At 39.6% G+C, this 18,634-nt stretch overlaps 1 long non-coding RNA gene across 1 annotated transcript; it reads left to right on the top strand.

The window, feature by feature from the left end:
* Nucleotides 1-5,537: 5,537 nt before the first annotated feature.
* Nucleotides 5,538-9,831, top strand: LOC116960940. The gene is made up of 4 exons (XR_004406680.2): nucleotides 5,538-5,876; nucleotides 7,805-7,986; nucleotides 8,351-8,395; nucleotides 9,808-9,831. It is a non-coding gene; the product is annotated as an uncharacterized LOC116960940 (long non-coding RNA).
* The last annotated feature ends 8,803 nt before the right edge of the window (nucleotides 9,832-18,634 follow it).

Raw genomic sequence — 18,634 nt, 5'->3', positions numbered from 1 at the left:
AATGAATGCTTTAAGTACTTAATTTTTAAATATCCCATTTATTCCTTCCAAGATATCACTGCAGTCATGTAATGTACATAGTCAACAGCAAACCAAACCAGCAATGGTAAGTTTGGAGAAAAATGAGAGGAGAAAATCAAGAGGTAAGATACAGGTGAATTTTTAACATAGCAAAGTTCTCAGGTATGATTTCTGATTTTTAGAATTTTTTTTCAAGAATGGATCATGATATAGGTAGTAAAATTTCATAGCTCACATTATAACCTTTAAGGAGGAGCATGGAATAGAGGGATATTGGGGTTCCTGCTTCATAGCTAAATGGAATATCCCACTTTGGCGTTATCTGATCACCACTTTCATTTATCACAGTGACATCCCAGTTTGATTTAGCTTTCGCATGTGCTTATAGCTTACACCAATCAATTCAACAAAGCTGGACGTGATTGGGGAGATTTGTGGTTGAAAAATTCACAACAAGATCAAGGACTTAAGAAAATAAGATAGGATTTTCAGAAGGTCTTCAAGGACCTAAGTCCTGTGTGAAGTCCAGGGTTCCCACGCCCAGAAATATGCTCAGAGCAAAGTATCACAGAGGGAGGCTCGCTCTACACAACCTCTATTTTTCATAGCTACATCTCTTCTTTGCAGAGAGCTTCCCTCAGCAGGAAATCCTCAAAGATCCACAGTTGTGTTTAGGAGTGTGGGATAGGCAGTGCACAGCCCAGAAATCCAGAGACCACCTTATTCTTCCAACGCTTTATCGTAATACTATATCTTCTCAGTCTTAACATTAACCATTTTGAAAGAGATTTCAAATTCACCCAGTATGATGATTTTGCAAGTCTGCATATGAAACTCATTTGTGCTATGCTCTAAAATAATTTCTGAAAACACCCTGCTCCCATTTATCATTCAACATGCAGGTTTCTTTCACTTAGTGTGTTCTAGGACATGCTCTCAGCTAACTAGTGAAAAACCTCTGCAGCATGTTTTGCTCATTAGAGAGGCATTTTGATGTTAAAGAAATATTTTCCTTTTTATTTAAAAATGTCTCATTGGATAAATGGTATACAGATTTTTCTGAGATGTGCTTTGAGGGCAGCAGCTTGGAAAATGAAGAACAGAACCTTCAGATCTCTGAAACTAATGGGAAAGTTCAGTGAAATTTGGATTAGACTCTGATGATAAAGCAATCTGAAACAGAAACATCATTAAAAGATACTGGTAATGAAATTGTGAGTTTATTTGTCTGAAAAACAGCTTGTGAGGTAATAAGTAATGAATTATTGTTAAGAAGTACATCTGTCTCTAAAGTGAAAAATGTCTTGTTGAATGCATTGTTCAACTGTACTGATGAAATTATTAAAATAAGTACCTTTGAGATAAGAGGATGTACTATAAAGACGACCAAGCGAACAGAGGGCTAGGGGGCTTTTATGCTAATTAAATGGTGGACACACAGAGAAGAGAGAAATCGTTAATATATGCTAAACACAGAAAATCTAGAAGACCATCTGATACATTCTGTCAGAGAGAAAACATGTCTGTTTAATTAAAGGCTGTAATATTGCATGTATGCTTGCAGGCAGAGATAAGGTAGCTAATCTAGCTTTTCCTGAGGTACACTCTGTCTTTTTAGTGCTTAAATTTCAACCTTAAGATTCCCCTAATGTTGCTGTTTGTATGGGATTGTTTTTCAGTTTCTGGCACGTAACCGATTCCCTGAGAGATAGATGCACCTCCAAATAATGACTGCTTGTCAGGAAGATAGTTTTTTGTACCTGGCTTTAATGCAGACCTTTATTTTACAGACAGGTTTTTCAAAGGCTCATGCTGTCTTATTTTTAATGGATTAAAAAAAAAAAAACAAAAAATGCAGGGGTGAGTGGGAAATGCTGTCACGCAGACATTCCAGACGAGGCTGGGACAGGACCTCATTTGAATAACCACACTACGGATCTGTCAAGCTGAGCTGAGACATGCCTCAGCAACCTCGACTCCAAGCCGAGCCTTGGGACGGAGGGTGGGATGTGGGAGCACCCGCAGCCTGTGCGCGCCCATCTCCCCTCGCCACGGTGCCTCTGCTCGGCGGAGGGCTGGCGTGGGCAGGGCACGGTCTCGCGGAGGAGTTTAATTGAGCCTTTGCTGTCTTACACAGAAACATATGGCTCAAAGCCGACAGGAAAATATCAGAAGAGGAAATTTGCAGCAATAACACAAACCTTATTTTGCATGAAGTAAAATCAATATTTGTTATCTGAGCGCCTTCTCAGGGTTTAAAAGCCACGTGTTGTTCGATTTCACTGAGTTCAGGGTATTTGCCTCCATTTCTTCTCCAGTCTACAGTTATTTTTATGGGGAAGCTGTATTTTCTAGGGTTGTGTACATGGACTGGAGTATATTAATTTTGCTCCTAATAGTTGCCCATATATAAAACGTTCGGGTGATGGATATCTGCCCAGTGGAATTTCAGGTGCCATAAATTCAAAGCAAACTTGGCATGATGTGTACCTCCCTTACATAGCTCTCACAATTATTTTTTTTTTTAGTTGACTAGGTCTCAGTAGGACCAAAACAGCCTCCCACAAGCTTTGCAGGGGTAAACCTGTACTAGTAGGGACTACTGTTCTGAGAGATGTGAATAGTGAAATTGGTGCAAATAGCACCAGGATTCATTTCTCACTTTTATTTTAAACGTTCATGGTCTCAAAAAGCACCGAAGTCTTGGTTCTTGGTGAGAACCCGCTTGCAGCTAGCAAGTGAATCTCCAGGTGGGTCCCATGGAGGAGCTCGTGGAGCTGCGCTCAGCGATGGACAGTCAACACCAATGCAGCCGAACCGAGCTGACTCTCTTTGTGCTTGAGCTATACATGTTTTCCCAAACAGATTAGCACTGATTAGCCATGAATTATCAAGCGTAAAATGAGTTTCTTGGCTTCCAGCCACTGGACACATACAAAGAATGGATATCTGCAGGAGGAGAAAAATTAGTATCCACGGATGAGTAAAACGCTTGGATGTATTTGTTGTTGCAGATTATTGCCAGCTCAGAATAAAAGGGGTCACTGCCAGTCAAATACAACACCTCTGTCCTTACAGTAAGCACATTGTTTTGTAGAAACAGGAGCTCTTAAATTATTTCCTTTCTGCTTATCTGTGATTTTTTAATATATCCAGCAACATGGTATTTGAACGTTTCTGTCATTCAGAAGCAACCTGCTCTGCAGACAGGGCTGCTTGCTTAAAATGCTGATGTTGATGATGCTGAAAACATGGGCTGAGGGAAAACCCAGGTCCCATCTTGAATAGGCTTGCAGACACTGGGTTGCTGTAAGAGAAGGTAAAAGACATGTTAAGCACTTAATAGCTATTTAGAGAACAAATAAGCAGTTGGAGTACTTTCCCTAAAGAGAAGGGTTATTGGAAAGGGAGCTGCTTCAGGCAGGGGTGAAAAAGAGGGAAATTGGTCCACCTGATTATGAAGAAGAAGAGAATGATCTGTAAAATGGCTGGTCTATTAGCCTGTGGCCTCTCTTTATAAAATAGGAGGACTCTTGCTTTATTTCCCTGACAACAGGACAAGGTTGTGAGGCTTCTCTTAGCCGGCAGGAACACACAGTCTGCTCAACCCTTCTGCCAGTTTGTTTTAGTTATTCTAAGCCGTCTGATGGCAGGCACTATATCCCCACAGTTAACAGGTGTATTATCACTTTAATTATCTTTAACTACTATGCATGCTGTGATAGTAGGCATTGAGAGATTCAAATATACAGTAGATCTGGTGAAAACTCTTTGTCTTGAGTGGAATGAAATGCTTGTGTTTTGCACGTAAGAGCTAAAGTTTGTCACTAGCACTCATCATATTGACTATACATGCAAATTAATTTGCCAGCAGTCTTATGATTGACATCTGAAGAATGAATTCATGCAAAAATATAAACGATGTCCTACATTTGCTTACCAAAAGGAGACTTTGAAATTTTTAAAAGAAAAAAACCCAAACAAGTATTTTTAACTTTTGTTATAAAACCAGATAAAAAAATGACTAAGAAACCAATTATGTTTTCTTATGTGATGAACAGAAAGGTATCTTTCTGTTTATATCTTATTTCTGTATCTGTGTGTGTACAAAGAGAGTGCTTGCATGCTGATGGGACAGAGGAGGGGAGAAAGATTATTGAATATTTAACTTTTTCTTAAATAATTTTGGTTTGTTTTTTTTTTTTTTCCTGTTGTCCATTGAAAGCAGACTTTATTACAGAAATCTCACAGAATAACTCAAACTTCTATAAAAACAGAGTTCAAAATAAATTTTTTTAATAGACTGATGTATATCCTTTACATTATATATTCCTTTCTGGACTCCAATTATTAAACAATTTCTTATTATCTTCCATTTCTTTCATTTCTTATTGTCTTTCCTTCCCTTATAGATCCTTGTTATCTAACACACATTTACTCATCTCTTTTTCTTCTCTTTATGCATTTGTTTTCCATGGCTGCCTCCTTTTCCACCTCTCAAATCTTTTCCTCTCTTGTTTTTTTGGCTTGAAGCTGCTCGGAAACATGTATCGGTAGTATTAACTCACATCTTAAAAACCCAGCCTCCCCATGTCTAGTTCATAAAAGCAATGGGCTAATGAGAAAAAGATGCATGACTTAAGCTTTTTATTTATTTCTAGGCTCACTGTGAATCCTAAGCCATGTGATGCACCTGGGTATGCTGGCTTTACTGGAAGATTCATGGACAGTTACTGTAGTGTTATGATGTTTCCAGACAAACACATATATTGCAGGTGTGTAGCACTGTTTTCACAGTGGTTTCTTGAAAGGTTATAAAGAGCATCCATGTGGCGATGCACCAGCATTCAGACATCACTGAGGTATTCAAACATCAATGGTTAGCCCTTGTTTGCCTTTAAGTGAATCCACTCCAAGCAATTTGTCATCTCTCTCTTTCCAGCAATATTAAATACACAGACTTGCGCCGATCTCTTGGAGTATAAGAATGTATGTACTTGGAGCTATGTGTTCATTGAAGATTTTTTTTTCACCCTTCAGCCTTGTGTGGATCTTTAACGATCTGCTATATGCTGCCTCTTTCTCTAATCTTCTGAGAGAGTCAGTAGGCACAAACTGTACTGAGAAAACTACACCATACCACTCTCTGAAACCATGAGTTTGATTCCAGCCCATCTGGTGGGACTGCTGCTAAAAGCCAGCATCTAAAGACGCAGTTCATTTGAATTCTGGGTGTACACGTGAGTTAATACGAATGTGCTCAGAGACTGAAGGCTGATATATCAAAGACACCGTTCAACACCACCTCAGGAGTGTTCCTAATAGTGCGACCATTTTTTTCTTTCATTTCTGTCAAATTTATCAATGTCTGATGTAATTTTTCTCAAAGAAAGAGCCTATTAATATGTATAAAATGTAAAAAAAAAAAGTTTATCCCTATGCATTAACATTTACTCATGACAATTATGTTTCAGCTTATTAATTTTGTATATTCGCCCCCCCCCCTTTTCTTTCTTTCTATTCCACCCCTACAGAAAGTGTCACCAGATCTATCAATTTTTATGAAGCTGTGTGTACGTGTGACTGTGCGTACCCCTTTACCTATACTTATGTGTGTATATATACATCTGTCTCTATGTATGCTTCAGTACTAAAGACTGAACAATTTTACTCAGTTTTTGTATCTTACTGCTAGAGCATTTCCTAAGAAAACTAATGACTGCTTATCTGGAGCTAGACTGAGCTATTCAGCAGGCACACAACTGCATTGCCCCAGGAAGTATACAAGGAAGGAATTGGACCTGAAAAACGCATAGTTTGTCTTGCCTCCCTTTCCTCATTTGCGAAACAAAGAGGTAATTTACACTTCTCCTTTTTCATGAGCCTTTTTCTGGTGCAGGTTAATTTTCCTATGCAGTCAGCCAGCATGTAAGAGAAGGAACCAAATGGGTCTCACCTCCTGCCATGTCCCTTGTCCCTGCAGTCCCTCCCTCCAGAGCCCAGACCATCCCGTTCAGCTGGGCATCCCCTGGGGATGCTCTTGTGCCAGGCTGCGCCGGAGCAGGGACAATCTGATAAATATTCTTTGTGTGTGGAGACAGCCATAAGGTTAAATGCTGCATGTCCCCTTTCATGAAAGGATTGCCTATCTGTGCTTGCCCAGATTCTCCCGAAGAGGGCCAGCTCTTGGTCCCTGACCTCCGCTGCGCTGTGCAGGGCCGGGGGGGGGGGGGTCTGTGCTGCTCAGTCACACCTCCGTGGGTCTGGGACCCAGCGTTTGGTGATAGGCGATCGTGCAGGACCTCTCGCCCGTGGGATGTGTGTCAGCACTTTCCCCACCTGCAGCAAGAGGGCTTTATGCCACAAGCTGGGGTTTGCATTGGCTTTGGTGGAAGCCAGCATTTGTTTTAGGGACCTGGAACTTGCAAATAAGTGAATTTTTGCAAGAACTTTAAACTGCAAGCTTTAGGTCCAGGGATGTGACTGCCTTCTGTTCTGTGGCAGGATAGGATGGAGAAGGATAGACCAGAGAAGATAGATTCCTATTTCAAGGAGTATGTTAAAGCCTTATTGGCTCAGCCACTACAAAAAAGAGCTGTTAGTGCAGTAACCGCTACTGTGCCTAGAGGCTACAGGCAGGATTGGAACAACGAGTCTTTGATGTTTTCCTAAAATAAATATAAACATTTTTTACTCTTTTAAGCTGAGTCAACTAAAGAGCAGCTAACTGCTCTGTTAGCCAAAAGACCCCCAGCACTACTTTGGTCAATTTTTCTTCTGCCATGGCTTAAATCACAGTTTAAACATTATCTTCATTTGTTCTTTTAGTGATCCACTGGAAATTAGAGGCCAGAAGAGAGAATGGAAGAAGTACACATGGCTTTAGAAACAAGACTTTGATACCTGTTGTCTTGTGTTCAGCCCACTCCTGGCTGCACCCTCAACACTTGCATTTGCAGTAGCTCACAGTAAAATATGCAGCAGCCCTGCCTGGCAGGAGGGTAGTCGGAGTGGATTGCTGTGTCCCTAGGCATCACTCCATTGCCTCAGGACAGCCACACTTGCCTGAGGTCTTTGTCCTGGTGACCCCTCAGCTATCTTATCAAGTCTTGTTGGCTTGCCTGGGTTCAACTGAGAGGTTTAAATCCAGCAGTCAATTGTTATTAAAAATAACTATATTTAACATGGTCAAAATAAGTTTGTTTTCTTCCAAGAAGCACTGACTGTGTGGTTCTGTTCACATGACTAACACCACCATTAACTGCTACTGCACTCCACATCTGTACAGTTGCACAGCTGCTGGAGCCCCTGTGAGCTGGGTGATTTATAAGCCCTGTGTGCCACTTGCCTTTCCCATTCAGCAGGAATCTATAACCTAACCCTTTCCCTAATGGCATTAAAGGGTGCAATTAATCAATAAAAGGGATCAGTTAATATTCTCCACACGTAAGTGCCAAACGTCAGAATAATATGCTCTCTCATGGCTGGCATCCCATCATTTTGTGGTTTAGCTAAAAAGGAAATTTGCAGGACAACCACAGCGTACACCATGGGATTGCTCCGCAGTTCTGGGGCAGTTGTTATGTCTGCTGCAGAGAAATATTTTCTCTGCCAAAAGAGCTTTTTAAATAAATAGAAAAGTTAGCAAGGAGTAAAATTTCGCTTTCTGTGGTTTGGGAAACTTTCCTCTCTTATTTCAAAGACTTAAGTGGCATGGGGGAATCCCCTAGCAGCCATAGGCCCTGGGAATTAATTTTTCTCCATCTGTTCCCTCTTCCCTAAGCAACAGAGCACGAATCCTACTACCATCTATTTCTCTAAGCAGCCTCCCGTGGAAAGAGGGAGACTTGATTAGTGCGTGTGCGTATGGCTGCCCGTCCACATTTGGAAAACCTGCCACTAAGAGAAACATCAGCTTGATATTCATTACCATCCTCGAGCTCTCTGCACTGTACACATGAAAAGGTAACCTTTCCATTGCGGGAGGCAATACATGTGGGAAACAAGGTTTGAGATATTCTTACCAGAAACTGAATCAATTCATTTGCTGTACAGTTCTCAAAACAGTCTTTCTGTTAATAAAGGGCTGACCTGGGTTCAGCAAGTCTGTGGCTCTTGTGTATTGCCAGTGTTCTGCAGATGATCTAGAATAGTGCAGTCTTCTTAGCAATACCTTCTTTTCTCAAACCATTTCAATGCTGTTCATAAAGCAGTAGTATGTATCGTCATATTTCTTGATCTTCTGAGTTGCTGTTGACTTTTCTAACTGAAATTGTCTTGATTTTTTTTCTTCAGCTGTTTCTTGAATTGGGAATATTTTTTTTTCCAGAAAATGCTCCTATAAACTGAGCTTCTCTGATCTTTCAGCTTTATGGTGAGTAATTAAAACAGACTCTTTAGTTTTCTGTATGTTTTCTGTATGAAGCTGCCATGAACTTAAAGCAGGTTTTCATCCCAGGCTGTTTTGTCTATGTCTAAATGCTCATTTCATTTCACAAGCTACTGTTTTTTTCTGGAGCAGAGGACTTTCTGTTGCATGGAGGCTCAACACAGCTGGCCTTGCTTATGCCTGAATATGGGTCATTTTGTATCTGACTCAGACCATTTGGTACAGTGGTGGGTTAATTTTAAGTTTTGGTACTTGTTTAGAAAAAGCTTTGCAGGATATGGCTGCATCCTATGTTCCTTATTCACTAGACTGCTCTTTTTCACTTCACCTTTGAAATGCCTGTAATATGGTCCATGTGTGTAGACTATGTTTTATGGATCAAGTGAATTGGCAAATTAAGCTGCCTGGCTATGGAATTCAGTTCCTTGAAGTGCAGCGCTGAGTCCTTCGTTCCAGTGCAGAAAGGGGAAATTTATAACAGACAGCAATGGATTTGAGATATTGCAGGACAGTTACTTTTTATCAGTGGTGCCTTAATAATGAAGAGTTTCAAAAAGAGCACTGTTGCAGAACTTCACAATCACCGTCTGGACACAGGCTGGCCTAACATTTGGTTAATGGTTTTGCTGTTTTTTTTTAGGAACATGGCTGAACAACGAAAAATTAACTTCATGAACAACTGTAGGAAGTTGAGGGTCTAAAGTTGTTTTGTACAAAAGCTTTTAAAGGCCCTAATCTGTGAATTTTAAATTAGTAAATATTATTATTTATTTTAATTTTGATCAAGAATGGGATTTTCAAGTGGTGCAAACTGGTTATAAACAATTTTAATCTGCAGCTGTTTGTATACCAATATAAAAAAAACCACTTATAATATTTTATTAGAGCAGTTTTGATTTTAAAAGTTCAATTAAAACACTGTAGTATTCTAAGCAATGAAACACAGGTATGATTGTTTTCAGCTAAATCCTATGCTTAAAAAACCCTAAAATGCCAGTGACTAATTATACACCACCTTTGTCTATGAGCTGGGTAGCAGAAATATGACTGGGGAGCCTGCAGACAACTTTCTGTAGGAGGCGTATTCAAATCAGAGAATGTAGAAATTTCTCTGTCTTTTTTTTCCATCTGTTACTTCTTAGTGACAATCTAGCAACCTTTTCCTGAGTGAAAAGCAACATATGCATGATCATCATCATTAGTAGCAGAATTGTAGTGTCTTTGATCTCTAAGAGTTGTAGAGAAGCCTGTTGTGCTAAACACTATACAAACGCAGCACTTGTGTGAATGTAGCTCTAGAAGCAGAATCCTCACTTGCTCCAAGCAAGTTAAGATAAGGACGATGGCAATGATAAAATGGCTACGCCATCATCAGCTAATCTCTCCTTTTCCGACAGAGTAAAGTGAACATCGCTGTCGCCGTGGGAAGATCCATCATGACCTGCAGTTCTGCAGAGGTGTGATCAGCTGTCCAATTTTACAGTGTCTGAGGGGCTGCACTGCACCTCACCCAGGTCATTGGTTGCAACTGTACAGGTCTTCAAGTCATCAGCAAAAATATTTTCTTTCCTCATAATGCTGAGCTGTTTCTTGATTGTCTGGCCTCTTTCCCTTAAAATTTGCAATGAGTTTGTAAAAGAAGAAGATGGCAATATAAAAATTACTTGGATGGATTGTCCTAGTAATAGCTTGTAATATATTTTAATGATTCTTTTCATTTACTGAATAACATTTCAGGTAAAATTTAATTCCAGACACACAGAGTTCTGCTATTAATGCCACAGCTGTGTTACAGCAGCTTCTCATAACAAGATATTTTATGAGGGTAAGAAAGAAACTTCATAAGAACGGTTTCTTTCTCATTTTCAGTTTGTTAAATTATAGCTGTTTCTGGATCTGATGGCTGAGAGATGGGAGCCTTTTATTTGGCTACAGTTTTATATAACTACATTATTTATGAAAATAAGAATTTCTCTTTATAATGTATCAGGAAATAATCTGCATAATCCCCATCTTATTTCCGAAATCAAAATATGATTCATTTTCTTTTCACAGGTTTTGGTGGTATACGTAAATAAGAAAGCTGCTTCTCCAAAATAGAGCCTCTGAGGCTGGAGACAAACTTAACCTCAAATGATTCTGAAGCTGATCCACAGGAACCAATGCCAAAGGAAAGTGTTCAGGGCCTAGGGCCTGGGATGCTGGATATGGCACTTTTTCAAGGTGGAATAGCAACGCAGAAGGAGGATATTTTTATAAGTAAAAATACTTGCCTGATTCTCCTGTCACTGCTCAATGACATGCATTTATGTATACTATTTAAAGCTGCGTTAAATGCATAAATGTGTGTAGCTTGTGACACTCAGCTCAACAGATATTAAAAGATCCCAGACTGTGGTAATCATTTAACTTGCTCTTTAAGACATTTGCAACTGCTTCACATTGTCTATGCCTTTTTAGTGTGTGAGATGAAAGCTGGATTGTGGTGGTGGCTCAGAGAGCTACTCCTGCCCTTCCCTTCCTGCCTTTTTTGAAGAAAGAAGGACTTTTTTTTTTTTTTAATTATTATTTTATACCAACACTGAGTTGAAAACATTTGTAGTTATTTAAGTGCTTAAGGAGGATCTGTTTCTTACTATGGGGTAAGACAGTAAATTCTTCCATTTTATGACTCCATCAGTTATCCCTACAAACTTTTCACATGCCTGAAGGGTATTTAGTCAGACAGACTCTATTCTAGAGGAATCTCCAGTGAAGGTCAGCCAAACCAGCAGCACTTAATCAAGAACAACATGATAAGTGTGTGTGTGTGAACGGGAGGTCAGTGACATGGTGCTGAGGAAAGTAAGTGAGAGTATCTCTTTCCTGTATAGACCCTGCATGAGAATAACGCTGGTTCTGGAACAGAAGAGCTGCTGCACTCCAAGCAGCAGAGAGAATGAGGTCCTTCCCAAAACTGATGCGAGGTTTTCATCCTCCAGAAGCATCATCTTTGCTAAATTATAAGGAAACACTTGGCCAGATCATGCAATGGGGGATGATGTGTCCGGTGGGTTCACTCACACGCTATGGTGCAGAATGAGAGTTTGCCATCCAGCAACACTCTACAGACTGAGGAGCCTTCAGGGTTGCATCTGCATTTTACTCTTCTTCTGACATTCGCCTTCTCCTCTCTGAACCAGGCATCAAATTCAGCTGGCAGGTGGACATGAGCAGTCCCCTGCCCAACTGCATCTGTTATGTACAGTCATGAGTTGAGGGACGGTTTGCAAAGGTGGACATCTGAGCATATTTTTGTGGAGAGGAGTGAATTTAATATAGGGAAAAATTGTGCAAGTCACGAGTCGCGCTGAACAAATGAGACCTTAGGTCCTACTTAGGGCCTCTGATTACTAGGAAAGCTCTCGCTAACCACAAAGTTCAATATTCACATGTCAGTCCTTCCCTTACACCTAGTAAACCCTAACAGGGTTGTATATGTGACTAGCTTCACTGGGCTCAAAGGGGTCATTTATCTGCACGCAGTGTCATGCATAAACATTTGCAGGATCAGGCCCCCTAGGCACACAGCAGGTTTCATTGCCAGCCATGTTGCTAAGTCACAGTCTGATGTGAATTAAGGAAAGTGAAGGGAAGGATATGGTTATATGGCAAGAGTGCTGCAGGATGGTTTAAAGTGTTAAAGGTTTAAATCACACCAAGGCTATAAAAGTCAACTTTGTTTATGGAGCAGTACAGAGACCTATTGTACTTAGTATCGATCAATCCATTGAACACCTGATTCAAAATGTTCAATTGAAAGCTGGGGAAAAGTGCTAAATTGAACAATCTAAATAACCCGTGAACCTGAGAGTCATAAATCAATGGCAATGTTACACATAGTTAACCCTAACCAGTTAGCAAGTTGTCCCAATTATTAGCTGGGTTAACTGGTTAGGAGTTAGTTTACCCCTTCAGAATTATATTAATACAGACAACCTCTTTGCGCTGGATGTTCCTCGGTGAATGGAGTACCAGGCATGCTAAAGCCTTTCTCCCCTGCTTCTATGCCAAGGTAAAGCTTGGTTAAATACCATTATGGAAAAAGGCCATTTGAAATTAAGAACCAGGCTTACAAAAAGACACACTGTCAACTTCAGGGGACTTAAGAAGTGTTGCTACAAAAGACATATGATCCACTTTTCAAAGATGCTTTATTCTGCGTGGAGGGTTAGTCACATTTGTATGGGCTCTACTAAATGCTGAATCTTTCTAACGGCAGTGTTTTGTTACTTTTGTCCCCAGGCTCTTTGCAGACTTGGAAGGACCATGTTTTGCTGGCTCTCCTTGTCTTGCCTGGCCACGTTTGCCTTTCTTTACTTCCTAAGGACAGTAAAAGCACTGAGATTTTCAGGAAGGCACACAAAAACTTCTTGTTTCTGTTACACTATTTTGCTTAGCATTAATTGCATTACACACCTCTGGTCCTTTGCTAAATTAGTCCTCCATTAGCTATTGCATTATTTTATCCTTTCAGCTCAGGCTGAAGGGGCTGTAATTGCCTGGGTTACACATATAACTTAAAAAAAAATATTGGTGTGATGTTGGCTCTTTTTTTTTTTCCTGTCCTTTGGAACTTCTCCAGTGTTCTTGGACTTACTAAAAATGGATATTCATGGTTTTGAAATGTCTTCAGCCAGCTTTTTTAAAACTCTTGGTTGCAAATTATGCAGGTCTGCTGATTTAATTTGTTATTTAAAATTCTCCTGATTTACTGCATGAACTACATAGCATTGTCTTCTTATGACAGAACTGATTTTTTCTGCTCTTTTTTTCAGAGATCAGATTTATTTACAGAACATACAGATTTTTGCATATATTATTGACATGGCTACACTTCTGTAGCTATGACCAAAAATCTTCCTTGTTATCCCAAACTCTAATGAAAAAACTTACTTCATGCTTCCATCCTTATCAATTTCCTGTAGTTCTTATCTTCTGTCTAATACTCTTGACTTCTAATAAATGTCTTTTTTTGCACAATTATTTTGCTTTACATAGCTGTTTTCACTTCTATGCAAGTCAATATTTAGGCTAGCCCAGCTTTCATTCTCTTTTTTTAAACCTCTGGTAAAATGTTTTTAAACACTTTCCAGTTATTATCCACATTTCCTCTCTAATTTCTTTCTCCCAACTGATTTAGCTCATAATTGTTTTCAGCTTTGCAAAATTGGCTCTTCCAATCCGTTGAGTATACATATTACTGGTCTGGACTTAATTTTGATTATATATAACAAACAGAAGCAAATCATGATCACTTTTATCTAAGCTACTGCTGATTTCTTTAGTCTAGTTCTATGATATTTTATTTTCATCTATGAGGAGAAAATAATGCAATACAGCATTCCAAAAGTGTTGGATACGGCACTTTTTAAGGAGTTCATAATTTATGGCATATTCCAAGGATATATTAATTTGGTGGCATGAAAACTCCAAACTATGCTATTCAGATTGAAGTGCTGACATTGCATGGTTTGTTTTTCTTCTTGTTTTATGGATGCTTACTTAAGGAGATAGTTTTGCTCTTCTTTTGGTAATTACTTTCAGAAGGCAGTAATAACAGAAAAAAAGCATACCTTGTGTACCTTTTTTTGTAACATACCGATCTACAGATTAAGATTTACTTACGTCTTTGAGTCTGTTTCCTAGTTTTGCCATATTTCTTTTACCTTATTTTGATGATGTAACAGAATTTAGAAAGGATACAACTGGTTTCCCACAGAATCCTTCCCAAGGAAGAGGGATGGATTAGAAGTGGAATATGTTTAACAGCTCCACCCCAACTGACATTTTAAGAAGGGCATAGTGCCTGTCTCAGCTTTTCATACTTTCTTGATGCTTTTCTCAATAGATTGCCAGATGGTAAAGTGGATTAGAGAGTCAGGCTTCAGTACAACATGTACCCTAGAAACCAGGAAACTGGCTCTTGAGTGGGAGATACTGCTAATTTTGGTGGATCTAGTATCTGGCTCTGTATTGTAATTGTTAATGGACAAATTTAGAAATGACAGCCAACTTTGTGCCCTCAGCTAGAGAAGATGATCTCATTTTGAGTATGTTCTTCTTCATGTTTGTTTCCAGCTAGGGATTTTTTTTAGAGTACTTTGCAGATACCTCATTTGTGTTCAGTTCATCTTTGGTTTGTTGATGTTAAACATTTACAATACTCTCATGTATTATTTAATTTGAAATCCTATTATTTTCTTGTGCAATTATGATTCCAACTTTCAAATTAGATCAATGTTCAACAGAACTAATCAATTTATATTGTCAAAAATGTATTGCATTTCTCATTGAAACCCTCTGGTTTTCATAAAATGACCTTTTTGCTTTAGGGCTATCACTATAATTAATAACAATAAAATTACATTTTTCTGTGGCCTCTAAATGCTCAAGCAAATTCATCTCTTGGAAAATAGAGATTTATGAATATCCTTCACTGATGAAAAATGTAGACCTACTATTGCCAAATGTTTCATGAATACATGTTGGTCTTTGCCACATTTTATTTTTGTTGCTTTCAAAAAGCTCAATATAAATTGTTCTGATACTTCCAAAATAACAGGTTTCTATTTATATATTTGAAGCAAATTCTTCTCCCTGAATTTTTTTTTGGATTATCTCTTCTATTAGAAGACTAGTGTGCTTAACAATGCAAATTTGAATAACTAATGAGATGGTAATATGACACTCTCCTCCTTTCCCAAGTATCTAGCAAAGTGAGAACTAGGCAGACTGGTCATGTTTTTCATGGTGGTAATGTTGTTGTGTCAGTAGGCATGAAGTGATGGACTGGTGATTGATGAAGAGATTAGATAGAGAGAGTCAGAGCGGTGAGATAGCCATATGTAACTTCTAGGCAATTGGGCCTGAAAAGCTTTGCTGACCCTCACTGTACTCAGTGATGCTCTGCTCCAAAGGGAGGGTGAGAATTTAACACACGGTGCCTTCCTGATATCAAAGGACTGGATTGATTTTAAAAGCTGAGGTGATATCACTATTAAGTGCTTCATTCTGAGGGGCTGCCCTCTGGGTTTAAAGAGGTTTGTAGGAAGCCCTGGGTTGTAACTGCTTGAGCAAGGAACTGTATTTGTTCACTGAAATATGATAGTATTTAAACCTACATTTTAGATGTAGGATTTCCTCTGATGATGCAAAAAAACACCTTAAAAAATTACAACCTGTAAGAAATGGGTGGTTATGCTGGTCACATAGCAAGCTAAAACATACTCATCTTCAGAAAATATGCTAATGCAGTGTAGGGAGAGATTAACCAGGTGTATTGGGTCTGGCTGAAATGGAGTTAATTTTCTCCATAGCAGCCCTCATAATGCTGTGCTTTGTATTGGTAGCTAGAAAGGTGTTGCTAACACACCAGTGCTTTGGCTACTGCTGAGCCGTGCTCACAAAGCATTGAGGCTGTGTCTCCAAAATTCCGCCCCCTCACCAGTGGGTAATGGGGGAGCAGGATCTTGGGAGTGGACATAGCTGGGACAGCTGACCCAAACTGACTAAAGGGGTATTCCATACCATAAAATATCTTCTTGGCAATAAAAGCTAAGAGAAAAGAGGAAGGGAGCAGGGGAGGGGGTGAATTTTTTATTACAGTGTTTGTCTTCTGGAGCAACTGCTATGTGTACTAAAGTCCTGCTTCCCAAGAAGTGGCTGGACATTGCCTGCAGATGGGACATAGGGAATAAATCTTTTGTTTTCCTTCGCTTCCACGTGTGGCCTTTGCTTTTGCTTTATTAAACTGCCTTTATCTTGACTCATAAGGCTTTTTCCATCTTATTTTCTCCCTACCATGTCCTGCTGAGGACAGGAGTGATAGAGAGGATTGATGGTCACCTGGCATCCAGCCATGGTCAAGCCACCACACCAGGTCTGTCTGCAGTATGCTAAAACTCAGTCATTGTGCTACTTGTTTGGGTCAATGCTGCTGAAGGCTCGACCAAATCACTTTCCAATGGCTAACTCTGCTGACTGCTATCTAATTTATCTTCCCTTGTTACTATCCCACTTCATTCACCATTGGATTTAGAGCAAGAAGCTGTAGAAAGAGCTCTTTAAAATCAGAGAATAATGCAACTTGAAAATACGAAGGATATTCTATAAATAAGCATCTGACTTGTATAAGAGTCAGTCTTGCTATGGGAATTAATTAACAAACAAGTCATGTCGTGCTCCTTACTGGTGGCTGCAGTAATCTTCTTGCTTGGTCCAAAGAGCTGAACATAAATAAGATTGTCACGAAGTGTACGGTGTGAAGGAGAATTTGGCATTTGGGAAAATAAATTTAAAACAAGCTCAAAAGTATCACTGTGAAGTTTTCCCTTTGCAAATGCTGTCACAGTAGGCAGAAAGGAATCAAGAGACTTATTTACAATTTAAATGTGAGCTTGGTCATAGAGGACATTTTTTGCAGGGAGATGTGGATCAAATATGTCCGCTGGGTTACAATGTTGGGACCACCCAGGCTTTTGCTAATGCTAGTGTTTACATAAAAAGTTAGAAACAAGCTTCGTTCCAATTAGAAAGCCAATATCTGACTAGATGCTAACTTGTTATATACCCTGTAGTCTAAATGTTAATAGCTTTGACCTCCTTCAGTTTAATCTTAATCTCTTTGACAGAGCAAGTGAACTTTGGGTTATGCTTTACCAAATTGTTCCCTTTGTTTTCTCCCCCCACTTATGTTTCCAACAGTGAGTATGTCACATATTGCAGACCCAAATGAAAGCCTGTCTTCTTTTTCAATCAGTCATATCACTAAGTGTATGAGCAGAAAAACCCTTGTGATTGACACTGCTTCAACAAAAGCAGATTCAGTTTGCAGACGATAAGAGGCAAAGTCATACAGGCAGTGTTTACAAAGCAGTGAAGGAGAAAAAAAAAATTAATGATAAAAGGACTAATCTTATTGTTTTACTAGATGAGAGAATGGTTCTTTGTGTTTGCTCTAGCAGAAGCCCACAGATTGTCTCCCACCTCCCTTGTACATTTTTGGCAGCAAAATAATTTCCAGATTCTGTATCAAACACTGGCTGGTAGATAAAAAAAAAAAAAAAAAAAAAAAAAGGCTCTGGAATGCTTGGGAAACCTCAGAAAGCAGAGGAGTCAATGCCCGCACATGATAGCGTGGGCATGTGCTACCTACAGTATATGTAACTGAATATTATTCCCTTTATGAAGGGGGCATGAGGTATAAAAGCAAGGGAAACAAATGGCTTCAAAAGAAAAAAGAATTAAAGCTATGAGAAAATATATTGAACTGTCTGATCTCATGTGTTTTCTGTAGTATGCCAATTTCACTGCTATCATGACAGTTCTTCATGATTTCTCCCCTTTTAGGGAGACCAGACCCCTGCCAGCTCTAATCAAAAGGGACCCCAGTTTTCAACCCACGCTCCTGGTGCTGGACTTCTTGTATGGTAACATGGCCAGCACAGAGCACAGCAGTAACACTTCCATTTCTTGGTGCCAAATGCTGGAGGGGGGATGACTGGGACAGATTGATGGTGGTGGAGTAGTTTATGTTGGAAGGGACCTCTGGAGGTCATGTGGTCTGACTCCTGCTCAAAGAAAAGCCGACTTCAAAGTCAAATCTAGGTTGCCTAGAGCACTCCCGCTAGCCACTACTGGATGGCATAGGGGTGACCTACTGGGGCTTTTTCAGAACAGCACATCTGTATAGAAATCTGTTTTAACCTTGTGTGATGGGCATTATTGACTGTGCAGGAGGCAAGACAGAGAATTAAAATCCAGGACTATTTCAACAGGCAAAGGACAGCATAACCTTGCTTTCCAGCTCCTCTACCCTTCACTAGTTTCATGGCTTAATTCCTATCTCTTGTTAGCAGGACTAGGCAGCTTTGTCCTTTCAGCAGCTGAAGTCACACTGTCTTACCACCATTCACCAAAGACTGCTGAAAGAGTGTTGCCAATTTCTTTCTCTTCAAGATGAAGCCTGACAGCTCAGTTACATCCTTCAGCAAGCATATCTAACTGTAAAATAACCAGTCGTCATAGTCTTTATTGAGATGCAATAGGTTGCACAGAGTAGGTGAAGGGATGGAAGGCAAGGCTAGGCTGTTTTAAGGATTCTCCCCTAAAAGTCTCTATGGAGTATGCTCAGTGTGCCTGTCTAATCTAACTGTCCCCATAGGCAATATGAGAAGAAGCACT

Source organism: Tyto alba, unplaced genomic scaffold (assembly GCF_018691265.1).
Source record: "Tyto alba isolate M040663 unplaced genomic scaffold, T.alba_DEE_v4.0 Super-Scaffold_40, whole genome shotgun sequence".
In the NCBI taxonomy this organism is placed as follows: Eukaryota; Metazoa; Chordata; class Aves; order Strigiformes; family Tytonidae; genus Tyto; species Tyto alba.
The sequence above is the reverse complement of the archived record's forward strand: the minus strand, read 5'-3'. Positions and strand labels throughout refer to the sequence as shown.